The following is an 18,588-nucleotide window of genomic DNA, read 5'->3' on the forward strand; positions in this document are numbered from 1 at the left end:
ATAAACACGAGTAATTTGCATAAGTCAACGTAATTAGCGCCACAATAAACAAATAACAAAGGTTCATTGAACACGAAAGTAATTCCATGATTAACTTTTGGAGTTGGAGTTTAAACACAAACATACACACACACACACACATACACATTATATATATATATATATATATATATATATATATATATATATATATATATATATATATATATAATGTGTGTATGTGTGTGTGTGTGTGTGTGTGTTAATCCCCTAAATATAATTACTTTATCACTTAACAATAAACGTAAATTATCGTTATCCCATGTTATCTTAAAGTAACTTTCATTCTTATCATATTACAATATAGTTATGATTTAGATATATTACAGTACAGTTATAATTTAGATATATTACAGATAACAGAAGGGAAGGAAGGAAAGAGGGTCAGTATGTATACGTACAATCAATTACCAACTGACGAAAACAACTGTAAATACAGTTTCGAAATTCAAGTCTCCTATGTTTTGAATCATAACAACTCATTCTGAATCACACGGTAACATTCTATCTTTGAAGACTAATCAATCTATTTGGCTTCATATTTTTTTCTTTTAATTGATATGTAAATATATATATTCTTACATAATGAGACTATGTTACGTGTCTTTCATGTTTATCGTTCAATTCAGCCGTTTCGAAATATTATCTCCTCCCGCCTCCTCACTGCTTCGAACCAACCGAAGCCTCGCGAGCCAGCAGGAGGAGCAAGAGGGCTGAGAGGGTGAGGGTTTCGAAGCACTGGTTCACCAACTCTTCCTCCCTCTCTCTCTCTCTCTCTCTCTCTCCTCACTGCTTCGAACTGACCGAAGCTTCGCGAACCAGCAGTAGAGGAGGAGGAAGGGTGTGGGTGGTGGCGGGTTTCGAAGCACTAGTTCACCCAAACACTCGCCTGGACACACTGAGTTGGTCTTGTGTAGTGACGAGATGAGGTTTTAAGTGTGTTGTGGTGCCGCTATAGACCCGGATTCTAAGTAAGTACAGACTTACTTAAGTGACTAGTGATTGAAACTAGGGTAAGACTATGCTTTTAGAGACATAGAGTAAATAGTGATTAAGTGATTCGATCGTCATTTCAGCTCCTAGACAACACAGAGACACACACACACACACAACTACGGAGAATCCCAAGCGAATCTTCTAGAAGAAAACGAAGTAAGTCTTGTGTTTATTTTCAATTTTTTCCCCAAATATGTTTTTTCCTTCAGTTTATTTTCATTTTTTCCCCCAACTGCGTTTATTCGTTTGAGTGTTTGACTATCTCGTGGGTTTTTGTTTAGGTCACATTAAATCGTAGGTTAACTTGACGTGTTTGTGAATAGAACATGGAACGTTTGGAAGCCATAAGTTAAAGAAAACGGCTCGTTGCTCTCGCTTTTGACCATCGCGATCCACGTAATCACCTGTTGTTATCTAACTACCAAACGCTTGTTAGAGAATTGTTAATATATGATCAATGTTACTTTTGAAAGTTAATGGTATCTTAACCTGCTGAAATAACACGTACAACACCGCAAATTACATGATTGGTCGCTTGGTCAAATTGGTCTCGTTTGCTTATTAACAACGACTGTCAAAGTCGTTAAGGCCGCCCTCGCTGAGTCATAACTGCTAATTCAGTTATTGTTAATGATATTAGTTCTAGAATATTCCTCCGCTTCTAAGAACTCCATTATAACCCCCCCCCCCCCTTTCCAACCCCGTCAGTCTCCCCCTCCCCCCCCTTCCAACCCCATCAGTTCCCCCCTCCCCCCCTTTACGTTATACGGTGTACGTCTTAGAATCATACAGTTTATGACTTATACGCTATACGTCTCAAAATCATACGCTTTACGCATCATACGCCTCAAAATCATGCGCTTTTACAGCTCAAGATTGTACGCGTTACGCCTCATAATCATACGCGTTACACCTTCTAATCATGCGCGTTGCGCCTTATAATCATACGCGTTACGCCTCCTACCATACGCGTTACGCCTCCTAATCATGCGCGTTACGCCTTGTAATTATACGCGTTACACCTCACAATCATACGCGTTACGCCTCCTAATCATACGCGGTACGCTTCATAATCATACGTGTTACGCCTCATACTTATACGCTATACGTCTCAAAATCATACTCTTTATTACGCCTCATAATCATACTCTTTATTACGCCTCATAATCATACGCGTTACGCCTCATGATTATACGCGTTACGCTTCATAATCATATGCGTTACGCCTCATGATAATACGTGTTACGCCTTATAATCATATGTGTAAAAAGAGATTTACTATAAGGTTTACATTTCAAAAATCATACGCGATTTATATATATGAAGGGTTAATTTTCACCTACAGTTCATCACATATAATTGTTAAATTCAGTTAATCTCACTATTTAACATCTTGTGATTGATGTATAGGTAGATGATAATCATATCTTTAACATAGATTAATGTTAAAATACGATTCTGATGCCATGTTAATCCTGTTTGGTCCATAAACTGATAAAATCCAGTTGTTAACGCCATGTTAATATGATCTGATTAACTCTAATAAGATAACTATTAAGTTAATCAATTAATCCCATATTAATCTTCAGTTATTTGCTGCCAGTGACATTGATAAAGGTGAGTTATCATTTAATCCATTTATTGGTAATTTGATAATTTCGTGTTTAAAAGGGCCATGTTGTGACCCATATATATTTTGTCATAATGTATATTGAAATGTGTAATTTGTATAGTACAAATGTTGATGACATTGTGAGTAAATCTTGCTTTACGAAGATTATGTATATAGATGATTTTATTATTATTATTATTATTATTATTGTTATTATTATTATTATTATTATTATTATTATAATTATTATTATTATTACTATTATTTTTATCATTATTATTATCATTATTAATATTATCATTGATCATCATTATTACTATTATTATCATTATTATTATTATTATTATTATTATTATTATTATTATTATTATTTTGGATTACATCAAGTGAATTTCCTTTGACGTTCATGTATAATCATTGCTTTAGTGACGCCTTTGATCTCTTGCGATGGTAATAATGACAGGCGTATTATATAGTTAATACGCACAGACCCCGACCCCCCCAGGCTTACGCAAGAGTGCGTACTATAGAGCTCAAATGTTTCGTAATTCCTGTAAAAACTGTTGTATTATTTGGAGTATGATTAAGGTTTTAGCGTTTAATTCTTTCCTAGGGTTAAGTTTGTGAAGTTAGGTTTGTTAAGTTAGGGTTAGGTTAGGTTTGGTTTCTGAGGTTAGGGTTGTGAAGTTAGGTTTGTGAAGTTTGGTTTGTGATATACATCGAGGAGACGAAGCATGTATATCAACTGACTGTTATATTTCTCTCTTGTGTCTCCCCTGATGATGTGATTATGACACGAAAGTGCACTTGGAAACTTATCGTGTTTCATTTCCCCCGTGGACTCATAGGAATATATATATATATATATATATATATATATATTATATATATATATATATATATATATATATATAGAGAGAGAGAGAGAGAGAGAGAGAGAGAGAGAGAGAGAGATAGAGAGAGAGAGAGAGAGAGAGCTCTATGCGCGACCGAGGGTCGAACCCAGGTTCTCGACACCACCATAGCTCATTGTTGCTGCCCAGGACCTCATCCTTAGAGGCTCCCGCAGCGCGAGGTAGCGCTACCTCCCGTAGTAGGGAAATGTGGAACATATATACAGTGGGAAGTAACACCACTATATAGTAGACAGATAGATAGACAGTAGTACCAGACTGATAGACAGTAGTAGACAGGCGGGTAGATGAATAGATAGATAAGTAGACAGGTGTGTGTGTGTGTGTGTGTGTGTGTGGGTGGTGTGCGTGTGTGTGTGTGTTACCGGACTCCACCTGCCTGTGGTCACGCCGCGAGCCTGGTGGGTCACCTTGAACGAGGTCGTAAGGTCGTCAGCGGAACAAGCGTGGTCCAGCCACTTCCCCGCTGTAAGGGAGGAATTCCACCATTTCCCTGCTACTGATTGGAGTGCAGCGGCCTCTGCGCTGCAGGAGACCCCCATAGGTATATTGGAATTGTCCATATACAACCCATTATATAGCCCATTAGCTGGTAGTAATAGGGAGGAAAAGTTTATGATTAATAGGAAATCTATTTTGAAAATGGGGGGTATAGCTTGATATAGCGCGACATAGCTTTGTGCATAGCAGCGGGCCAAGACTCCACACCAAATCACATTCATCCCATCTCATCTCATCTTCCATAACCACAGTTACAAATTAGAAATGGACGAATTTAAGGATAAATATGGACGTCGCAGAAAAGAACCGTCGTACAAGTTCCCGCCCGACTCGCGCGCCCAGCCCAGCCCAGCCCCCTCCCTAACGGTCGCCAGGAAATGGCGAACATTCCAGAAACATAGGGTCAGTCTCCAGTTTCCAGGCACGTTACGTAATACTACGCCGGGTCCCGCACCTGGAGGGGAGGCAACTTGGTGGTGAGAGAGAGAGAGAGAGAGAGAGAGAGAGAGAGAGAGGGTGAATGACATAGTAAAGTAATATGTTGATTGCATGATGATTGTGTGTGTGTGTGTGTGTGTGTGTGTGTGTGTGGTCACTGTATATCCCTGGCGATTTAACCAGGCTGGGGGGGGAGGGGGAGGGGGGGAGGAAGGGGGTAGTAGTACCGGTAATATACCCCCCCCCCCTTCCTCCGCTCTGGTCGGTGGCTGCTGACCAGGGAAAGAGAGAGAGAGAGAGAGAGAGAGAGAGAGAGAGAGAGAGAGAGAGAGAGAGAGAGAGAGAATGGGATGGTGGCAGTTTGAGAGCTGGCTGTCAGCTATGAGTTAAAGATTTAGCCAGAGTGTTTGAAATAGTTATCGAATAATCATTTACGAAGAATAAGAAAAGGGAATAACAACAACAGGAAGATGAAACACGATAAGTTCCCAAGTGCACTTTCGTGTCATGATCACATACATACATCATCAGTCAAACGCGGCCGCTGGCGTATTTTTGGGGGGAGGAGGGAGAGGGGAGAGGGATAGGGGAGAGAACCCATGAAAACGTCAATTTCTTCATATTTTTTTCTTGTCAATAACTGAAGACATCATTATTCTTGATTGCTGATAATCACTGATGTGGTGGCCATTTCTATTTCAAATGAAGACATTATTTCTGAGTTAATCACTGAAATGGCCACAGTTTCTTAAAACACTCCCTCCTTTTTTCTCCCCCTCCCTCACTCACTCACCCACTCATTGTTCAGTTACCACTTTTGAAAATGAATCCTATTGGTCATGAACGCTAAAGGGAATTGCCAGAGGCGTATAGCATCCATCTCTTCATCCTCCTCCTCCTCACAGCCCTCTTCTCTTCATCATCCTCTCTTCTCTCACGTCTTCCCTCCTTTTCATCACCTCATCCCTCACTCCCTCCCTCACCCCGTCAACCATCCACCAGTAAGGTTTGGTCTTGGAGGCCTGGATGTCCGGTATGTCTGGGGCCTTAACCTGTAAACCGTACTATGTCTGGTACCTCTTAATCATCCTCCTGGTCATTTTCGTGTTCGCCACTATCTTATTCTTGTAGCAACCTCGACGCCGGTCGTAGATTTGTACAATTTCGCCCGGTTTGACCCCCATGTACCGGGATATCCACGCCTGGCTCCCGTAATTGGGCAGGTGTTCCACATCCACTCGGTTTCTGATGTTCTCCTCTTCCTAAGTGTTGAGGTATCTGAATCTGGGGATACGCCTTCGCTCCTTCTGTATGTTCCTGAAGAAGCGAAGTTTCAGGACTTCAGCCCGGCATCCGACCCTCTCGGTTTCTTCCAGCTCCGCCTTCAGCGTACTCTCGTAATAATCGGGCACCAGAAACACCATGCTCAACTGGTACTACGAAACCTGAGGCAGATACATCAGTGTCTCACGGAATTGCTGGACTAGCCTTTGGCCAGGTTGGCCTGGAATGCGCCTCAGTGGAACGGGCCAGAACTAGAAACGAACCACGTAGCGATCCTGGGGTTTCACCATGTCAAAGTAGGCCGGATACCTGGCGAGAAAGGTTTCTTGGTCCGTAGGAGGAGACATGAGGTATGGTTCGTTTTCATTAGGTAAGACGTACCCACGCGTCAAACCCATTTTGATGGTCCCTTTCCAAGCCTGGAGTAGTGCCTTCATAATTTGATCTCGGTGTTTGTAGGAAAATCTCACTAATTGTTTCTCCATGGGGTTGGATGGCAAGGGTATATTATATATATGATCTCGTTACTGTAATTATGAGTGTTTACCGTTGCCTACTTTACAAGTGTATAATACATGGTGCTCCCCTCCATACAGGAAAGTAGGTGACGCGGTGGTGGAGGATATACAGTAGACATGATTCAAAGATATCACACATAAGGGGACGGTGTGGTGTGGTGTGTATGGTGAAGATAATGTTGGTCTTGTGTATAGAGAAGATACGTGAGTGGTGTGTTATCCCTATTGTGAAGATGATGGTGAGTGGGGGATGGTGAGGCAAAGATAATGTTAGTCCTGTGTATAGTGAAGATGCGTGAGTGGTGAGTCATAACTATAGTGAAGATGGTAATGAGTGGAGGGTGAGGTGAAGATAATGTTGGTCCTGTGTAGTGAAGATACGTGAGTGGTGGGTCATCCCTATAGTGAAGATGATGATGAGTGCGTGTGAGGCAAAGATAATGTTTGTCCTGTGTATAGTGAAGATACGTGAGTGGTAGGTCATGACTGTAGTGAAGATGATTGTGAGTGGAGGGGGGTCAGGTGAGGCAAAGATAATCTTAGTCCTGTGTATAGACAAGATACGTGAGTGGTGGGTCATGACTATTGTGAAGATGATGGTGAGTGGGGGGTGTGAGGTGAGGTGAAGATAATGTTGGTCCTGTGTATAGTGAAGATACGTGAGTGTGTATAGTGAAGATGATGGTGAGTGGGGGGTGGTGAGGTGAAGATAACGTTGGTCCTGTGTATAGTGAAGATACGTGAGTGTGTATAGTGAAGATGATGGTGAGTGTGTATAGTGAAGATGATGATGGTGAGTGGTAACTTGAGGGAGACATTCATCATTCCTTCCAGAGGATTATTATTCCTTCTCGTTCACTTGCACTTTCCTGTAGGCAATGATTCTGTATCAGGTTTTTGTAGTGCTGTAGTAAATCTACCTTCGTTGTACTATGGTAAGTGCTGTATTATCTTCGCTGTACTGTAGTAAATGCTGTATTATCTTCGCTGTACTGTAGTAAATGCTGTATTATCTTCGCTGTACTGTAGTAAATGCTGTATCATCTTCGCTGAACTGTATTAAATGCTGTATTATCTTCGATGAATTGTAGTTAATGCTGTATTATCTTCGCTGTACTGTACTAACTGCTGTATTATCTTCGATGAACTGGAGTAAATGCTGTATCATCTTCGCTGGACTGTATTTAATGCTGTATTATCTTGGCTATGCTGTAGTAAATGCTGCACTATCTTCGCTGAACTTGTAAATATTGTATTATCTTTGCTGTACTCTAATAAATGCTGTATCATCTTCGCTGTACTGTCGTTAGATACTGTATTGTCTTCGATGTCCTGTGGTAAATAATGTAGTATCTTAACTACACTGTCGTAAAACACTGCGTTATCTTAACTACACTGTTGTAAAACTGTTATCTTAACTACACTGTTGTAAAACAGTGTGTTATATTAAATACACTGTTGTAAAACAGTGTGTTATATTAACTACACTGTTGTAAAACAGTGTGTTATATTAACTACACTGTTGTAAAACAGTGTGTTATATTAACTACACTGTTGTAAAACAGTGTGTTATATTAACTACACTGTTGTAAAACAGTGTGTTATATTAACTACACTGTTGTAAAACAGTGTGTTATATTAACTACACTGTTGTAAAACAGTGTGTTATATTAACTACACTGTTGTAAAACAGTGTGTTAACTACACTGTTGTAAAAAAGTGTGTTATCTTAACTATCATTTGGGACAAGACAGCGAACCATTTACAGGAGCGCCACAAGTTACAGATATCAGTAAGTGTCTGTAACACAAACTGAGCCAAAGTGTTTTACGTGAAAGTTCTATGCGTTGTCAAGACCCGGAGTTGTAGAATTGTTTGCTTCATCTTATATTGTTTACATCAGCGGGAGTGAAGGGCTGGTGGGGGGGGGGGGGGTTAACGACATTCCTGATTAAGGATGTAATTGGTTTGTGGCCAGGCCATTATTTTTTCTGATTGCAGTATCTCATTGAGTTGTATGTTCGTGTGTTCTTTTGAAGGAAAGACTTCACTCAGGAGTGCTATATGAGGGGGAGAGTGGAAGGAAGGGGTTGGGTCTGCCCTGGTGCAATGAGTGTGGATCTTTTACTTGCCCCAGCAGAGCTGGTTGCAGTGTAGGGGTCCTGTGTTCCTTCTTGTGTTCAGGAAGAGGAGACAGTCTCCAGTTCACCCGTTCAAGTGGTTAGGTTGAGTGAGTGAGGGTGTGTATGTGAGTGGGGTCGAATTCTGGTATGAGCTTGTCACTTTGCTTCTATGTCCCAGTACTATGGTGCTTTTCCGCTAGCTTGGTAGGAGGAGGTGATGATGATGATGATGATGATGATGATGATCTAAGGATGGGGATATACTGAAGTTGTGATGATTTCTTCCCATGTTCTGTGGGAATTAGGTTGGGCTAGTCTGATTCTCTGTGGTTTGTGTAAGGGTCTTCCTGATGGTTGAGTGGGTAGGATAGGACTGATGGACTGTCATCAGGATACGTGTTTCTTAGAGGAGAGTTTGTATGAGTGTGTTTTAGGCGGTGTGTGGTGTGTGTGTGTGTGTGTGTGTGTGTGTGTGTGTGTGACCAGACGGAGGGTGGTAGGGGGATGTATGGCTAGGACGGCTGCTAAGGTTTGCGGTGGGCTGGCAGCTTGGTTGGCTGATGGCACTAGTTGAGGATACTGAGAGGTTGCAGCTGGTTTATGAACAGTGCCATAGGTCGCCTCGAGGGCGTCTTAGGCGTGAGCCAAATGGGACGGTGGGCATTGGCATCTCCGGAGAGATATGTGGTGGTTAGGTCTTGCCCTTGGCGAGGGCATTTGGAATGGGGAGGTTTGTTGACTGTTGACTATGTTGACTAGAGTGTTTGTCATTGTCTGTGAGGTGTTATGCAGTGCCACTGGGGTGGGAGGAAGGTAAAATGGTTTGGTGGACGAGTGTTCTGAATTCCCGTCCGTGTCCCTTATATGTCCACCAATACTCCAAGAAAGCATTTGACACCGTCCTACCCGACATATCCTCAGATCAAAGATACTTGACACCATCCTTCTACAACAGTGAAAGTACGTGATTGGCAAATTTCATAGCCGACCGCCACTCACAATGACTTCACAAATCTAAAACTCAGTACTGGAGTTCCCCAAAGAGCAGTTCTTTCTCCAACTCTCTTCACTCTCTTCTTGCCCGGCCTCCGATTACCTCAAGCAAGTTTAGACACAAAGGGCCTCTCATATGCAGTCGATCTCACAACCCACATGACAACACAGGAGCAACAAGAAACATGCAACACTACATTACACAAGTGGAACAGTGGTTCACCCAGAACACAATGTCTGCGCCTCCTCACATTTCTTTAGTCACTCTTTCAACCCACAATTGAATGGACGCGCGCCCCATCTGGACATAACGCAAACTATCCTGAGCGCCATCTACGACGTATCCGTGACATTCACTCCCCACAACAATAACAACAACATCAACACAAAAGCAACACACAAGCTAAATGCCTCCAGAACTCTACCTGGCACCAGATTTGGACGAGATGGAAGATCCCTCAACATTCTATACAAATTCATCCGCTCCACTTTACATGACGCCTCACCCATTTGAACTTCTTTCTACTCTCTCTCTCTCTCTCTCGAGAGAGAGAGAGAGAGAGAGAGAGAGCAAATATAACAAAGTTATGAACACAGAAGATATCGATGACCATCGACCACCAGCGGAACAACTTCAGAGTGAAACAAAGATGTTTCCCCAAATACAGAGTCCCACCTCAGTCTAATTGGCACTCAGTTCTAATCCCCCCCCCCACCTATGCCACTCTAACAACCAGCCTCCAACTAGATATCAGAAGCTCACCCACGCCTCATACTTCAATAATCCCAACAACTACAACACTGACAAAACACCTACGTACTGAGATAACCTGCCGGGCAGTAAGCAACCGCCCCACACACACACCTCAACTCTTCCACGCAATCCCACCAGACGTACATAAACACCCGTCAGACACCACACTCCCCAGACCAGCACGGGTCACTCTCTTCCGCTCTGGACCATCACCCAAAACCCTTCGTCGTGCCAACGATGCAAACAACCATGACGAAGACACCCTATTATACACTTTTAACTATTCAATCACCTTGACCTGACCCCGAGCACCGAGACGTCGACCCATGACCAGCAAGTCGTCCCTCCGACCTCTGGACCCCGACCGGCGGAAGTAAGACGGCCTTCGTTGCGCTGCCAGAAGCCTCAGAAAGAACTATAGAACAAATATTTAGTTTCCATCATATATTCAGCGGGAGGGAAGAGCCTCGTCACTGAGTTTAAGCCCTAAACTCTGAGGTTCTCGGTGTGTGTATATACCACCTCTCACGACGTACACAGACATACGAGGAAATGTGTATAGAAAAGCTCTTGGACTTTGTTTATGTATTCTTTTTGTGTGTGCGTATGTGTGTGTGTGTATGTGTGTGTATTTGTACGTGTGTAATTACCTATTTGTACTGTAGGGGTTGAGGGGAGAGAGAGAGAGGGGAAGTTTTTACACAGGTGTGGTTACTCCCATCTCTTGACCATTTTCGTGGAAGAGTGTGGAGAGTTCTACACTAGTTGGTGCTCCCCTTCCCCCCCCCCCCCCCCCATGCTCATTTCTTGACCGTTGTTTACTATCATACAGCTTAAATTGAGTGTAGGTAGTGTAGTATGTGTGGTGTGTGGTGGTGGAGCATTATTAACCATGTCCTCAGTCATTCTGGTCCAGTCATCATAAAAGCACTTCTTGACATCTTGGCTTAACATGTTATGTTCTCTGCTTGTTCTCTCCCTACATCTCTCCAAGAACATGTGTTCACACTGTTCACGTTATGTTATGTTATGTTCTCTGCTTGTTCTCTCCTTACATCTCTCCAAGAACATGTGTTCACACTGTTCACGTTATGTTATGTTATGTTCTCTGCTTGTTCTCTCCCTACTTCTCTCCAAGAACATCTGTTCACACTGTTCACGTTATGTTATGTTATGTTCTCTGCTTGTTCTCTCCCTACTTCTCTCCAAGAACATCTGTTCACACTGTTCACGTTATCATGTTATGTTATGTTCTCTGCTTGTTCTGTCCCTACATCTCTCCAAGAACATGTATTCACACTATTTACGTAATGTTATGTTATGTTCTCTGCTTGTTCTGTCCCTACATCTCTCGAAGAACATGTGTTAACATTGTTCACGTCTGCAACTCCCACCAAGTCCTCACACACACACACACACACACACACACACACACACACACACACACACACACACATATTCCTGCAGCTTATGTCCTATGTATTGTGTACGTGTGTGTGTGTGTGTGTGTGTATGTGTGGTATCACTCTGGTAAAAAGCAATGGTGTTTTCTCTCTCTCTCTCTCTCTCTCTCTCTCTCTCTCTCTCTCTCTCTCTCTCTCTCTCTCTCTCTCTCTCTCTCTCGTATCACCAGTCCTCTCCTTCTTACCCACATATTCCCCATCCATCCACCCACCACCACACCACACCACACACACCACACCACACACACACCCCACACACACACCACACCACCACACACACACACACACACCACACCACCACACACACACACCCCACACACACCCCACACACACCCCACACACACCCCACCACACCACACCACACACTCCCCACACACACCACCACACACACCCTACCACCACACCACACCACACACACACCACACACACCCCACACACACACTCATATCTTCTTCATATATCCCCCCCCCCTCCCCTCCCTCCTTCCCCCACCTACCTCTCCTCCTCCCCCTGCTTCCCCCCCCCCCCCTCCCCCGCTTAACGGCGTCCGTAAACGTAAAGGCGTTTAAGGTCGGTTAGTTCCATCATCATACAAGGCCATAGGGAATATCGACACTACAGGGAGAGAGAGAGAGAGAGAGAGAGAGAGAGAGAGAGAGAGAGAGAGAGGTGGGAGGGTGGCGTGATGGAGACTTCAAACAAATCATCTTTGGTTGGAATTGGTTTGGGTTGGTTTAGATTAGAAGAAATGAAGAGTGTGTGTGTGGGGGGAGGAAGGGGGTAGTAGTAGTAGTAGTAGGGGGAAAGAGGAGGGGAAGGCAGGAGGGGAGGGAGGGGGTGTGGGAGGGAGGGGAAGACGTGCGGGAGTTAGGGTCTGTGATGAAAAGGTGGGTGGGAGGGGGGTGGGGAGGGGCGCGTATGGAGAGAGAGAGAGAGAGAGAGAGAGAGAGAGAGAGAGAGAGAGAGAGAGACAGTGAGAGACGGTTCTCAGACGAGAGATTTCAATAATCGCTCCTTTTTTTTCTTTCTTTCTTTTTTTCTTCTTTTTTCGTCTGAAAGATCTCGAGAGAAGGAGATTTGCCCCCTCAGTCAACTGTCTGTAGGAGGAGGAGGAGGAGGAAGAGGAGGAGGAGGAGGAAGAGGAGGAGGAGGAGGAAGAAGAGGAGGAGGAGGAGGAAGAAGAGTAGGAGGAGGAGGAGGAGGAGGAGGAGGAGGAGGAGGTGGTACCAGTGACGATATTTCTGTGACGGCTGAATGACAGTAGTGTGGGGGGGGGGACGACGAAGGGGGGAGGAGGGGGGTAATGGTTGAAGAAAACGGGGTGAGGTGGGGTGGGGTGGGGACAGTTGTTGAAGAAAATGGGGTGGGGGTAATGGTTGAAGAAAACGGGATAGGGTAGGGTGGGGACTGTTGAAGAAAACGAGGTGGTGGTGGTGGTGGTGGTGGTGGTGGGGGTAATAGTTGAAGAAAACGGGGTGGGGTGGGGACAGTTGAAGAAAACGGTGGTGGTGTTGGTGGTGGGGTGGGGGAAAGGGAGGCAGTTGAAGAAAAACGAGGTGGTGAGGGAGATTTGAAGAAAACGGGGTTGCGGCAGGTGGGGAGGTGGGGTTTGGTGGACATATTTGAAGAAAATGGGAGGAAGGTTGAGGGAAAGGGGTAAGGGGAAACAGTTGAAGGATTGAGGGGGGGAGGGTTGTCGCCGCCATTTTGGATTATCACAGAACCCGGATGTGTCACTTAATCCCTCTTGGCGATTCCCTTCCTCCAATCCACGATCTATTTCCTGCTTGGGTCATAGGAATATATATATATATATATATATATATATATATATATATATATATATATATATATATATATACACACACACGAAACATCAGTTATTTCCCCTTATTCGTCATTATCATTTATTGTTTACGTATTTTCATTTGATTATCATTTTGATATGACCGTATCGTGACCCTGATGTAAGCGATTCGTAAACAGATGTGCAGTACCGTTCGTTAATCGAGGTTTCGCTATATCGGGGGTTTTTGTTATATCTTTCGTTTTATAACGGGGTTTCGTAAATCTTATTGTCTGAAGGGGATTAGGAATTCGTTATGGTGAAGTTCTTGATGTACAGAGGCGTTTTTTTTTTTCGTTATAACGAAGGTTGTCATGTAGATGGTGAGTGGTGTTCGTTATAATGAAGTTTATGATATACAGGAGTGTGGAGTTCGTTGTAATGAAGTTCATGATTCTCTCTCTCTCTCTCTCTCTCTCTCTCTCTCTCTCTCTCTCTCTCTCTCTCTCTCTCTCTCATCTATCTATCTATCTATCTATTCATCTCTCATCTGTCTATCTGTCTCTCATCTGTCTATCTATCCATCTATCTGTCTATCTATCTATTCATCTGTCTATCTAGCTGTCTCTCATCTATCTCTCTATCCATCTATCCATCTATCTATCAATTCATCTATCTATCTTCTATCTATCTATCCCTGATAACTCCAACTTATGGCAACAGATACTAAGAAGAGATTTAAACCATCCAAGCTTTGAAAAAAAGAAAGCATCACACACATATATATATATTATGGGTTTAGAACAGGATCAATAGATACGGTGAAGAACAGACTCTCTTTATACTTCGCATCAAGACCACACCTGACCTGACCTGGGCCTCTTCATCTATACATTCAAAGTCCACAGATGATTCAATCATCTATAATCACTCTTCCCTGACCCTTACTCCATTGGTATCTGGAGATTCCGATCCTCCTTCTTCCATAGGCAGAGAGAGAGAGAGAGAGAGAGAGAGAGAGAGAGAGAGAGAGAGAGCATCAAATAAAAAGGGACCCCGTGATGTGTTGGTGTTCGATTCTCCTTCGTATAAGTCACGAGAGAGAGAGAGAGAGAGAGAGAGAGAGAGAGAGAGAGAGAGAGAGAGAGAGAGAGAGAGAGAGATAAACACTCAGATGCCAAAAGGTTTTCAATTACTTCCAGTCAAACGTCAACACCTTCCCTCCCTCCCTCCTCACACTCGGTACACCAGCTGTCTTTATTTATAGTCCTCTTCGTCTATACTGGACAGGACGATACATCTTTCCTCTGAAAGATAGATATGGGTTCTGGCGATGCGTTTTTTTTTTTTTTTGTCTTTTCGTCGCTCCAGCACACACAGCCTGGAAGGAAGGGAGTTATCACAACTCAATCTGGTTGTCTTATTCTCTCGTCTAATGTTGCTTCCATCTCTCACGGTAGAGGTAGGAGGATTGGAATCTCTTATAACGCCTTTGAGAGGAGATTAGGAGGTGGTGGAGGAGTGGATTTCGAATGCTTTGATTCTTGAGATTCAATGCTGGGAGATTCACTTTTTTTCCCCCCGTCTCGTGAATCGCACAGTCCAAATACTACCCACTACCTACCACCATCACTATCCCCCCACACTCTGGGGAGGACTTACGAAAAGGGTGAGGGGGAGTCGAAGGAGGCCTGCCAAGCGCTCGCCACACATACACCCACACACACACACCCACACACACACACACACACACACACACACACACACCCACCCACACACACACACACACCCACACACACACACACCAACTCCAAGAACATTCGCCAAACACGTCGTGTCTTCTAAGCTCCACTTAACCACCAGAGACAAAGAAGTGGGCTAGGTGGCTCGAATTTCCTTTACCTCTCCTGAGGAAGGGATGAAGGAAGGGATGAAGGAAGGGATGAAGGAAGGAAGGAAGGAAGGTCTGAAAACCATTCGTAGGAACCCACCCACCTCCCTAGTTTAACGCCAGGCCTCTGAGTGGAGGTGATAGCCACGGCCCAAGACGCCCCGGCCTTCCCTCTCCTTCAACAACAAACGGAGACCCAATCTTATTTTCCTCTCCTATACAAACACACAAGTTGACTTCTTCTTTACAAACAGCGTCGGCGTCGGAGGGCCTTGGTGGGGAGGGGGGGCGAGGGAAAAGGGGATTCCAAACCTCTCTCTCTCGGTTCGGGGGTCGTGGGCGTCCCCCCCCCCCCCCCCCCCCCAGCGATACGTTTGACACACTGGTTACAGACCCTTTTCATCCCCCGCCTGGAAATGAGGGCAGACCTCCACTACGCAAAGAAATGCTTCCAGTAAGGATGTAAGGGTTCAGGGATGTTTCCAGCGAAAATGTAGGGGTTCTGGGATGTTTCCAGCAAGATTGTAGGGGTTCAGGGGATGTTTCCAGCAAGGATGTATGGGTTCAGGGATGTTTCCAGCAAGATTGTAGGGGTTCAGGGGATGTTTTCAGCAAGGATGTATGGGTTCATGGGATGTTTCCAGCTGGAGGAAAGGGGTCTGGAATATTACCAACATTGAAGTAGAGGTCGGAAATATCCCTGACAAGGGACTAGAAGGCTGGAATGCTTCCAGCAAAGAGGAAGGGATCTGGACGGGTGCGTTTAACGTGTCTGGAACGAGTCAAGGAAGACAACGACACATCCTGGAACAGAAGAGCAAAGCTTAAAGAGATGCTTCCAGCACGAAGATAATGTTGCCTGGCAGCGAACTCATAAGCTCCATGGAATGAAAACAGTGAGACATCAAAGACTTCAAGAAACATTTCCAGTTTGAAGACCAAGTAATAATATTGAGTGGCATTGATTAGTTAGAAGACAAGTTACGGTATGACTTATAGCTTAAAGTGAGGAATTAGAATTAGTTTGGATAATCTCCGGGGATCTAAAGAAAGGCAGATGATGTGGCGAGGAAATTGAGAAGACAAAGGTAAATTCATTTCTTTTTTTTTTTTTGACTTATTAGGCGTTCGAATTTAAGCAAAGACAAAGTTAATTGTTTTTTTGTTTTTTTTTCTCCTGACTTGTTGGGCGTTCGAATTTAAGCTTCACGAACATGACCATTCGTCATCATTACTCGTTTACTGGTGCGTCCACACCTTCAGGACTGTGTTCACTTACTTGATAGAGAGAGAGAGAGAGAGAGAGAGAGAGAGAGAGAGAGAGAGAGAGAGTGAGAGAGAGAGAGAGAGAGTACACATAGATGGATAAGCCACCAAGTTGATTCCCAGCTCGGAGACAAATCCTATGTGAGCCAAATGGACGATTGGAATTCATTTGGCTCAGGAAAGAAGAGAGAAGAGTAAGAGGTGATCTAACACATGCATTCCAAATCCAACACATGGCTTTTGCATTCCTCTCGTGTGATGGAGCTACGCAAAGACTTGACTCGTCCACTTCCACGCGTGCTGATGGATGTAAACAAACTCGTGGGTCAATTTTTTTTTGTTATCTCGAATGAGACGAAGTGCCTGGTTTTCAAAGAAGATTGTTTACATGTGGACTGTCTATCACTGTGTGTGTGTGTGTGTGTGTGTGTGTGTGTGTGTGTGTGTGTGTGTGTGTGGAGACGTAAGGGGACACCAAATCCTATCAACACATTCCAGTGCAATTATCTCGTCCAACATAAGACTCTCCCCATCTTCACTTCTTCCTCCTCCTCCTCCTCCATCACGACCCCCTTCCATCACGACCCCCTTCATCACGAACCCCTCCATCACGAACCCCCTCCATTACGGACCCCCTCCATCACAACCCCTTCCATCACGACCCCCTCCATCACAACCCCTTCCATCACGACCACCCTCTCGCTAGCTCGCTCGCTAGCCACAATCGTCCACAACATCATCCCTCCCTCCTCCCCTCTCCTCCCTCCTCTCCCCCAGGTGAACATGTCACCTTTAACTCTCTCTCTCTCTCTCTCTCTCTCTCTCTCTCTCTCTCTCTCTCTCTCTCTCTCTCCCTCTCTCTCTCGCCGTTCTCTGGGCCGGCCATATGTGAACGCATCATTTAACGCGCGCCCGATTCATTGGCACCACCCCCCCTCCCCCCTCCTGCTCCTCTCTCCCCACCCCCCATCTTCTTCCTCCTCCTCCTCCCCCTCTTCCCCCCCCCCCGCCTGACGTCACGGCTGGGGCGATTGACCAATGACGGAAGCCGTTGGGGGGGGGGGGGAGTGGGGGAGTAAGGGTGTTGGGGGGGGGGGGGGGGGGCTGTGGTGGTCACCAGCATCTACGGTGTCGGTGAGGCGTCCGTGTGGCCGTCAAGGGCGCTCGCTGCTGCGTTATTAAAGCCAGCGCACGACTGCCCCGACGCGCGAACTCGCTTGGCGAGCGAATTAGTCGACGCACGAACCTGGCTGGGGTGGCGCCCCGAGCTGAGGTGAATCTGACCTCGAATTGTTGTTGCTGAGAGAGAGAGAGAGAGAGAGAGAGAGAGAGAGAGAGAGAGAGAGAGAGAGAGAGAGAGATTCGTGTCAGACACCACAGGACGCATGTATGGCATGGAGGGTATGACATGATATTAGAGAGAGAGAGAGAGAGAGAGAGAGAGAGAGAGAGAGAGAGAGAGAGAGAGAGAGAGAAGGATGAGACGAGAGATGAGAGATATATCGGTCTGTCCTCCTATATCATATAATACCAGGTGTTCTCACTGTCATATAATGAATAGGTCATTCTTTTTCTTTTCCATACTTGTTCGCCATTTCCCGCCTTAACGAGGTAGCGTCAGAAAGAGAGGACGAAACTGGCCTTCATTCGTTCACATTCATTCTCTAGCTGTCATGTGTCATGCACCGAAACCACAGCTCCCTTTTCCACATCCAGACCCAACAGACCTTTCCATGGTTTACCCCCAGACGTTTCACATACCCTGGTTCAATCCATTGACAGCACGTCGTCCCCCGTATACCACATCGCACCGATGCACTTTGTTCTGTGCATGCCTCGCACCCTCCTGCATATTCATGCTTAAAGTACTCGAAACATCTTTCACTCCATTTATCCATCTCTTTCCCTAGATGTCTCGGCTTAAGTCGAAACAGACACATTTAAAGACGGCTATACAGAACGTGCCACAACCTCCCCCCCCCCCTTAAACAATTCCCCCCTCCATTTACC

The 18,588-nt window shown here is 44.8% G+C and overlaps 1 long non-coding RNA gene across 1 annotated transcript in view; it reads left to right on the top strand.

The window, feature by feature from the left end:
• The first annotated feature begins 836 nt into the window (after positions 1–836).
• Positions 837–18,588, top strand: part of LOC139749346 (uncharacterized) — a 225,827-nt gene continuing 208,075 nt past the window's right edge. The window contains exon 1 of the long non-coding RNA XR_011712946.1: positions 837–1,191. This is a non-coding gene — a long non-coding RNA (uncharacterized lncRNA). The remainder of the gene's footprint in view (positions 1,192–18,588) is intronic.

The sequence above is a fragment of the Panulirus ornatus genome, chromosome 7 (assembly GCF_036320965.1).
Source record: "Panulirus ornatus isolate Po-2019 chromosome 7, ASM3632096v1, whole genome shotgun sequence".
Taxonomy (NCBI): domain Eukaryota; kingdom Metazoa; phylum Arthropoda; class Malacostraca; order Decapoda; family Palinuridae; genus Panulirus; species Panulirus ornatus.